Genomic DNA, 8,603 nt, shown 5'->3' on the forward strand with positions numbered 1-8,603 from the left:
CTTTTAAACTCCTTGCTATCATTTTCCTCAATCCGTTCCACCATTGCTAAAATAGCATCTTTGAATCGTTTAGCTCTAGCTCGCGTTATCGGACCAATGGGCAGCTTGATGGCTTCTTGTTTGTTCTCTACTTGGTTCGTAGGCAAGCTCACATCAACTCCAATCTGCTGAATTTGAAAAGAAAGACACAAACAACAAGTTAAATTTCCCCAAAATTCCAGCAATCAAAACAACCCAAATCTGAAAAGAAGAAATCGGCAAGAACAAGGAATTTAGGGATTTTGAACGAATTTTGCTGCCAAGAACAAAAGGGGCGATCCGATCTTTAGTAAAGAAGAGGGCGAATCAGATTTGGAATGCTTTGGAACGCCTGAAACACAACAAGAACAGCAAACAAAGTGATTAAATAAAATCGACACAAGTAGAATTTAAAAGAAAAAATTGACAGCAAGAAATTAAAAGATAAGTCCTAAGAAGCCTTGAAATCCCGAAAGATATCACAACTCCCTTCAAACGGCTCTAATCTCCCCTCCAAAGGAATATCAATGGCAAGAAGAAGGCTAAAGATGGCTCCCACAATCAAAAGATTGTTAAAACAACTTCTAAAGAAAACTCAAGAGAGAATTCTTGGAGAAAAACTCAAGGAGAATTCTGGACTTAAACAAATCTGAAATTTTTAATATATTTGAAAAGTGAATAATAAGGTGGCCGACCAAGCCTTTATATAGGCCTCTCAAGTGTTTTCCTAATCTAATTAGAAAACTAAAAATAAAAAAACTCCTAATTATTTTAATATTTAAATGGAAATTCGGCCAAGGGATTTTAATTGGGCCTCTTGGACTAAATATCTACATAAAAATTTAAACTAAGTATTTAAAAAATAAAACTTTACAAATTGGGCCACTTTGACAATTTGGTCTGATTTTCAAGTAAGTATGGTTTGTCTTCTTGTTTGGGCTTGGAATCATCTTATTGGGCCTTGCCTTCAAGAACTTGGGCTTGTATTCCATCTTCTACCGAAATTGGTTCGTTGATGCTCGTAACGGAGATCCAATGAGCTTTGGCTGCAAGATTTGGTTTCTCGGACCAAGATTTCCAAGATTTGAGATCTTGATTTTCTTGATTCTTGAAATCGCTCCAAACAGCAAGATTGGGCCAAGATTCGGTTTCTTGATTTTCTTGAAAACAAGAAAGTGAATCTTGATTTTCTCTTTCTTTCATGTACGCATCTCAGGCCTTGCTAACAAACTCCTGAATGGTCTCATTTAGTTTGGAACGCATTTGTCGGGCCTTTGATCTCGTTATTGGGCCTTGTGGTAATTTGAGCCCATCACGTTCTTGGGCTTGGGTTGGGCCTTTGTGACTCGTATCATTCCCCCCTTCATCAAAAAGATTCGTCCTCGAATCTGAAAAATCAAATGGGGACAAGTCAGCCACATTAAAAGTAGAACTTACATTGTACTCACCAGGTAGATCAATTTTATAGGCATTGTCGTTGATCCGCTCGAGTACTTGGAAAGGCCCATCGCCCCTTGGTTCCAACTTGGTCTTTCTTTTTGTAGGAAATTGTTCTTTCCTCAAATGGACTCAAACCCAATATCCGGGTTCTAGGACAACCTGTTTGCGCCCCTTATTTGCTTTGTTGGTGTTGGCATCATTTGTTTTGGCTATTCGTTGCCTAGCCTTCTCATGTAAGGATTTCACCAATTCAACTTTCTGTTCCCCATCTAAATTAACAATGTGTTCAAGAGGTAATGGCGCAAGATCAAGTACTGTTAGTGGGTTAAAACCATAAACAAGTTCAAATGGAGAATAACCCGTTGTAGAATGAATAGGTCTATTATATGCAAATTCAACAAATGGTAGGCATTCTTCCCAATTTCTAATGTTCTTTCCCACAACTGATCGTAATAAAGTCCCTAAGATCCGATTAACTACTTCAGTTTGGCCCTCAGTTTGGGGGTGACATGTAGTAGAATAAAGTAATTTAGTACCAAGCTTACCCCACAATACCTTCCAAAAGTGGCTAAGGAATTTGACATCTCTATCAGAAACAATTGTTTTAGGGATGCCATGAAGCCTTACCACCTCTTTAAAGAATAAGTCTGCCACATGTGTAGCATCATCTGTTTTGTGACAAGGAATAAAATGTGCCATCTTTGAAAACCTATCAACAACAACAAATATACTATCTCTTCCTTTCTTAGTTCGAGGCAAACCTAAAATAAAATCCATGGATAAATCTACGCAAGGTGAAGTAGGAATCGGTAAAGGAGGGTAAAGGCCATGAGGCATGACCTTAGATTTTGCTTGTTTGCATGTAATGCACTTGGAACATACCTTTTCGACGTCCTTCTTCATATGTGGCCAATGGAAGTGTTCTTGCAGTATGTCTAGCATTTTGGCCACTCCAAAATGTCCCATTAAACCCCCACTATGGGCTTCATGAATCAATAAGTTTCTCATGGAACACTTTGGTATGGATAACCTGTTTATACGAAAAAGAAAGCCATCTACAACATAAAACTTTTCAAAAGTAGTATGTCCACAATTCTTATAAATATGGCCGAAATCAGCATCATCATCATATAACTCCTTAATATCTTTACCTGTTTTATATTTTATCACAAAAGGGAATGTTTCAATGAATTCTACCCATCGAGCATGCCGTTTACTCAACTTACCTTTTCCCTTAACCATTTAAGGGATTCATGATCTGTGTGTATGACAAACTCATTAGGCAGCAAATAATGTTGCCATACTTGAAGTGCACGAACTAATGCGAATAGTTCTTTCTCATAAGTTGAGTAGTTTAATTGTGCACCATTTAATTTCTCACTAAAATAAGCAATTGGTTGCTTATCTTGCATTAAAACGGTGCCAATTCCAATTCCTAAAGCATCACACTCAAGTTCAAAAGTATTTGTAAAATCAGGTAATTTAAGAAGAGGAGTAGAACATAACTTAGCTTTTAGGGTCTGAAAAGCCTTTTCTTGGGTTTCACCCCATTTAAAACCCACTGATTTCTTTATAACTTCTGTTAATGGGGCAGCAATAGTAGAGATATCTTTCACAAATCGTCTATAAAAATTAGCTCAACCATGGAAAGATCTCACCTCAATTGCTGATTTAGGAGTCAGCCACTCCTTGATTGCCTTGACTTTGTCCTCATCGACATGAATACCTTGAGCACTAACTATGAAACCTAAGAATATTAGTTTATCACAATAGAATGTGCATTTATCAAGGTTGGCAAATAATTTTTCAGCTCGCAGAATATCCAAAATGGTTCTAACATGGAAAACATGATCATCTAATGTCTTGGAGTAAATTAAAATATCATCAAAATAAACCACTATAAATTTACTGAAGTGAAGCCTTAAAACATGATTCATTAATCTCATAAATGTACTAGGTGCATTAGTAAGGCCGAAAGGCATAACTAACCATTCATACAATCCAAATTTTGTTTTAAAGGCTGTTTTCCGTTCATCCCCTTCCCTCATTCGAATTTGATGATAACCGATTTTCAAATCAATTTTAGTAAATATGACTGAACCATGTAATTCATCTAGCATATCATCAAGTCTAGGAATTGCGTGTCGATACTTTACCGTTATTTTTTTGATTGGGCGGCAATCAACACACATTCGATACGTACCATCTTTCTTTGGTACCAATAAGACAGGAATAGCACAAGGACTTAGGCTCTCATGAATGTGCCCTTTGTCTAATAATTCCTCAACTTGTCTTTGCAATTCCTTTGTCTCCTCGGGATTGTATCTATAGGCTGGTCGATTTGGTATTGAAGCTCCAGGTACTAAGTCAATTTGATGCTCCATCCCTCATAAAAGGTGGTAAACCTTTTGGGGCCTCACTAAAAACATCCTCATAATCCTGCAAAAGAGACTGAAACACACTAGGCAAATTTTCGTTAATGTTAGATAAAGATAAATAATTTTGCCTAAACCTCACAAGGATACAAGGCTGTTTATTGAGTAGGGCTCTCCTCACATCTTTTTTTGTTGCCAAAAATTTTTTTCCGCTCATTTTACCACTTGTGGATTCACTCACCTTTGGGCTTTTTAAATTTTGACTTTTTCTACTACTAACCTCTTTTCTCTCTGTCCTTTGTACTTGTCCTTTCTCCCTTACCCCCTCACAAAATTTCATCATCTTCAATTTATATTTATATACATTAGTGGTATTTAAAGGAGCAAAAGTGAATTTTCTACCTTTAAACACGAGGGAGTATCGATTAAGCTTACCTTGGTGTGTAACATCGCGATCAAATTGCCAAGGCCGTCCAAGGAGCAAGTGTGCTGCATGCATTGGGACCACATCACACCATACTTCATCCTCATAATTCCCGAGCTTAAAAGTGACAAAGGACTGTTTCATAACTTTAACTTCGGAACATTCGTTAAGCCACTGAAGGTGATATGGCTTAGGGTGTTTGGTACAAGGCAACTTTAAAGAATCCACCAAATAGCTACTCACTACATTTGAGCAACTACCACTATCAATAATGAGTGAACAGAAGTTACCTTTAATAAAACACTGAGAATGGAAAATATTGGTCCTTTGGTTGTCATCCTCTTTCATCTGGATGTTAAGGGTTTAGCGAACTACAAGGCATTGAAAATCAGCAAAGTCCCCTTCTTTTGGTGGTTCGACCAACTCTTCGCCATTATCACGGTCATCCACAAGTTCTGGCATATCTGGATCTGTTTTATCAGAGTCAGAAGTGTACTCACCATTCTCTTTCAGAAGAAGTAATCTCGTGTTAGGGCATTCCCTACTATAATGACCACGCCCTTTGCACTTAAAACATTCAATCTCACGAGTCCTCTTCACAGTCGAATCACCTAAATTGGGCTACTTAGAAGGTATTTACATTTTAACAGGAGCCCCTTTTTTCCAATCTGATTGCTTACTTCCATTACTCAAAGAAAACTTATTAGTAACAAAAGGGGATTTTGAACTTTTAAAATCAGAATTGGAATTGTTACCTCGGTAATATTGTGAAGTAGAGAAGGAACCAAACCTTTGTTCCTTTAATTGTTGCTCGATCTCAATGGCTTTGTGAACTGCTTCTTCCAAATCAATGTAAGTTTGTAGCCTCAATGTATTAGCTATCGGCCTGTTCAAACCATCAATAAATCGAACCATAGTTGTTTCCTCATCCTCCTCCACATTAGCTCTCTGAATGAGCATCTCCATCTTCTTAAAATATTCATCCACCGTCCTACTACCTTGAACAAGTCATCTCAGCTTTGTTTTAATCTCTCTATAGTAGTGAGAAGGAATAAACCTTTTACGCATAATATGTTTCAACTCGTCCCATGTCGAAATCTCACCTTCATAATTACGATGACAGTACACCCCAAATTGAGTCCACCAACTTAATGCATAATCTAAAAATTCCAGCGTTGCTAACGCTACCTTTTCATCATCTGGACATTTATAATATCGAAACATAAGTTCAATCTTAGATTCCCATTCACAATAAGCTTCTGGATCATTCTTACCACGAAATTGGGGAATTATGAACTTCGGTTTTGCCAAAGAGGGTTGCCCACGATCATGAAAATCAGCATAAGTTCTAGGGACACGTCGAGGACCGCACCTATGAGTAGGAGGCTGGTTATCCATATATTCTTTAATTGGCTCTCGATATTGAGGCTCTTGATTTAATCTCACCTTATTGATGGTAGCAGTCAAAGTTCGAACTGCAGTAGCCTGTTCGTCTAACTATTGTTGGAATTTTTTTAAATGTGTCATAGACATCATTATGGTCATTATCACCTTGACCAACCTTAGACATTTTCAAAAACCTGCAAAATAAGCACTCGGACAACGTTTACCCACTCAAATGAATTTTTTAAATGTGTCATAGACATTTTTTGTGGGAAATATTTTTTTATATTCAATCACAGTGCCAAAAATATGTATGTAAAATTTCAAATCAATCGGACAACGTTTACCCACTCAAATGAAATTTTTTCGAAAAATTTTTCTAGGTAAAACTGTTGTTTGTAGTTTAAAAAATAGAATCAGTTTAGAAATCAACCAAAAACACCCAAAACGCCCAAAATCTGATACCAAATGATAGAGGGTTGCGCACGGACCAAGATCGAGTTGCCAAGTCACGAGAAAACTCCTACGAGGCTCTAAACGAACAGATCTAAAACGAACAGAAATTAAAAGATTAGAACTTTAAATTTCTAGATCAGGAATAAAAATCCCCAAACCAGCAAAGAATCAAATTGAGAATAGGAATAAGTGTTAATAAAGGTTCTTGGGGAATCAAGAACATGTAATTGAACCCCAAAGAATACTCAATCACGAATCAAAAGAAAGACACAAACAAGAAGTTAAATTTCCCAAAATTCCAAAGAATCAAAACAACCCAAATCAAAAGAAGAAATCGGTAAGAACAAGGAATTTAGGGATTTTGAACGAATTTTGCTGCCAAGAACAAAAGGGGAGATCCGATCTTTAGTAAAGAAGAGGACGAATCAGATTTGGAATGCTTTGGAACACCTGAAACGTAACAAGAACATCAAACAAAGTGATTAAATAAAATCGACCCAAGCAGAATTTAAAAGAAAAAATTGACAGCAAGAAATTAAAAGATAAGTCCTAAGAAGCCTTGAAATCCTGAAAGATATCACAACTCCTTTCAAACGGCTCTAATCTCCCCTCCAAAGGAATATCAATGGCAAGAAGAAGGCTGAAGATGGCTCCCACAATCAAAAGATTGTTAAAACAACTTCTAAAGAAAACTTAAGAGAGAATTCTTGGAGAAAAACTCAAGGAGAATTCTTCACTTAAACAAATCTGAAATTTTTAATTTATTTGAGAAGTGAATAACAAGGTGGCCCGCCAAGCCTTTATATAGGCCTCTCAAGTGTTTTCCTAATCTAATTAGAAAACTAAAAATAAAAAACTCCTTATTATTTTAATATTTAAATGGAAATTCGGACAAGGGCTTTTAATTGGGCCTCTTAGACTGAATATCTACATAAAAATTTAAACTAAGTATTTAAAAAACAAAACGTTACAAATTGGGCCACTTTGACAATTTGGCCTGATTTTCAAGTAAGTATGGTTTGTCTTCTTATTTGGGCTTGGAATCATCTTATTGGGCCTTGCCTTCAAGAACTTGGGCTTGTATTCCATCTTTTGATGCTCGTAACGGAGATCCAATGCGCTTTGGCTGCAAGAGTTCGTTTCTTGGACCAAGATTTCCAAGATTTGAAATCTTAATTTTCTTGATTCTTGAAATCGCTCCAAACAGCAAGATTGGGCCAAGATTCGGTTTTTTGATTATCTTGAAAATAAGAAAGTGAATCTTGATTTTCTCTTTCTTTCATGTACGCATCTCAGGCCTTACTAACAAACTCCTGAATGGTCCCATTTAGTTTGGAACGCATTTGTCGGGCCTTTGTGACTCGTATCAGAGAAATCGATAAGAACAATGGAAAATAGTGATCTTGAACAATCTTTGCTGCCAAGAAAAAGGGGATGATCTGTTCTTTAATGATGAAGATGGCTGGAAACAAAACAATGAGATTAAATAATTAAGATAAAGAATCGACTCAAGCAAAATTTAAAAGAAAAGAATTGAACAGCAAGTAATTAGGATAAGTCCTAAGAAGCCTTGAAATCCCGAAACATTTCACAACTCCCTTCAAACGGCTCTAATCTCCCCTCCAATGAAGATCAATGGCAAGAAGAAGGCTAAAGATGGCTCCCACAATAAAAAAAGATTGTTAAAACTACCTCTAAAGAAAACTCAAAAGAAAATTCTTGGAGAACTCAAAGAGAAATTTCAGTCAAAGCAAATCTGAAATTTTTAATGTAATTGTAATATGTGTAACAAGGGTGGCTGGCCATGCCTATAAATAGGCCTTATAACTATTTCCTAATCTCATTAGGAAAACTTAACAAAAACCTAATTAACAAATTTAAGAGGGAAATTCGGCCAAGTCATTTTAATGGGCTGCTTGGGCCGAATTTTTACATATAATACTCCTAAAGTCTAAAATTTAAATTAAACAATTAAAATTTTTACAAATTGGGCCACCTTAACAATTTGGCCAGATTTTCAACTAAGTATGGTTTGACTTCTTGGTTGGGCTTGGAATCATCTTATTGGGCCTTGCCTTCAAGAACTTGGGCTTGTAGTCCATCGCCTACCGAATTTGGTTCATTGATCCTCGTAATGGAGATCCAATGAGCTTTGGCTGCAAGATTCAGTTTCTTAGACCAAGATTTTCAAGATTTGAAATCTTGATTTTCTTTTTTCTTGAAATCGCCCCAAACAGCAAAACTGGGTCAACATTCGGTTTCTTGATTTTCTTGAAAACAAGAAAGTGAATCTTGATTTCCTCTTTCTTTTGTGTACGTGTAATGGCCCAAATTCAAAGTTATCGGAATAGTGGTTTCGTAACCACAAATTCGATTTAAAGACAAATTTATTTTAATATTTTTGCATGAATATTGGTTTGATAGGAAAATCATATGAAAATATTTATAGAAAAATTTTACCGATTTAGTGGTTAGGTAGAAAAAGAAATTATAGAAGAAATTGGGTA

This window comes from Gossypium raimondii, chromosome 2 (genome assembly GCF_025698545.1).
Source record: "Gossypium raimondii isolate GPD5lz chromosome 2, ASM2569854v1, whole genome shotgun sequence".
NCBI classification, from domain to species: Eukaryota; Viridiplantae; Streptophyta; class Magnoliopsida; order Malvales; family Malvaceae; genus Gossypium; species Gossypium raimondii.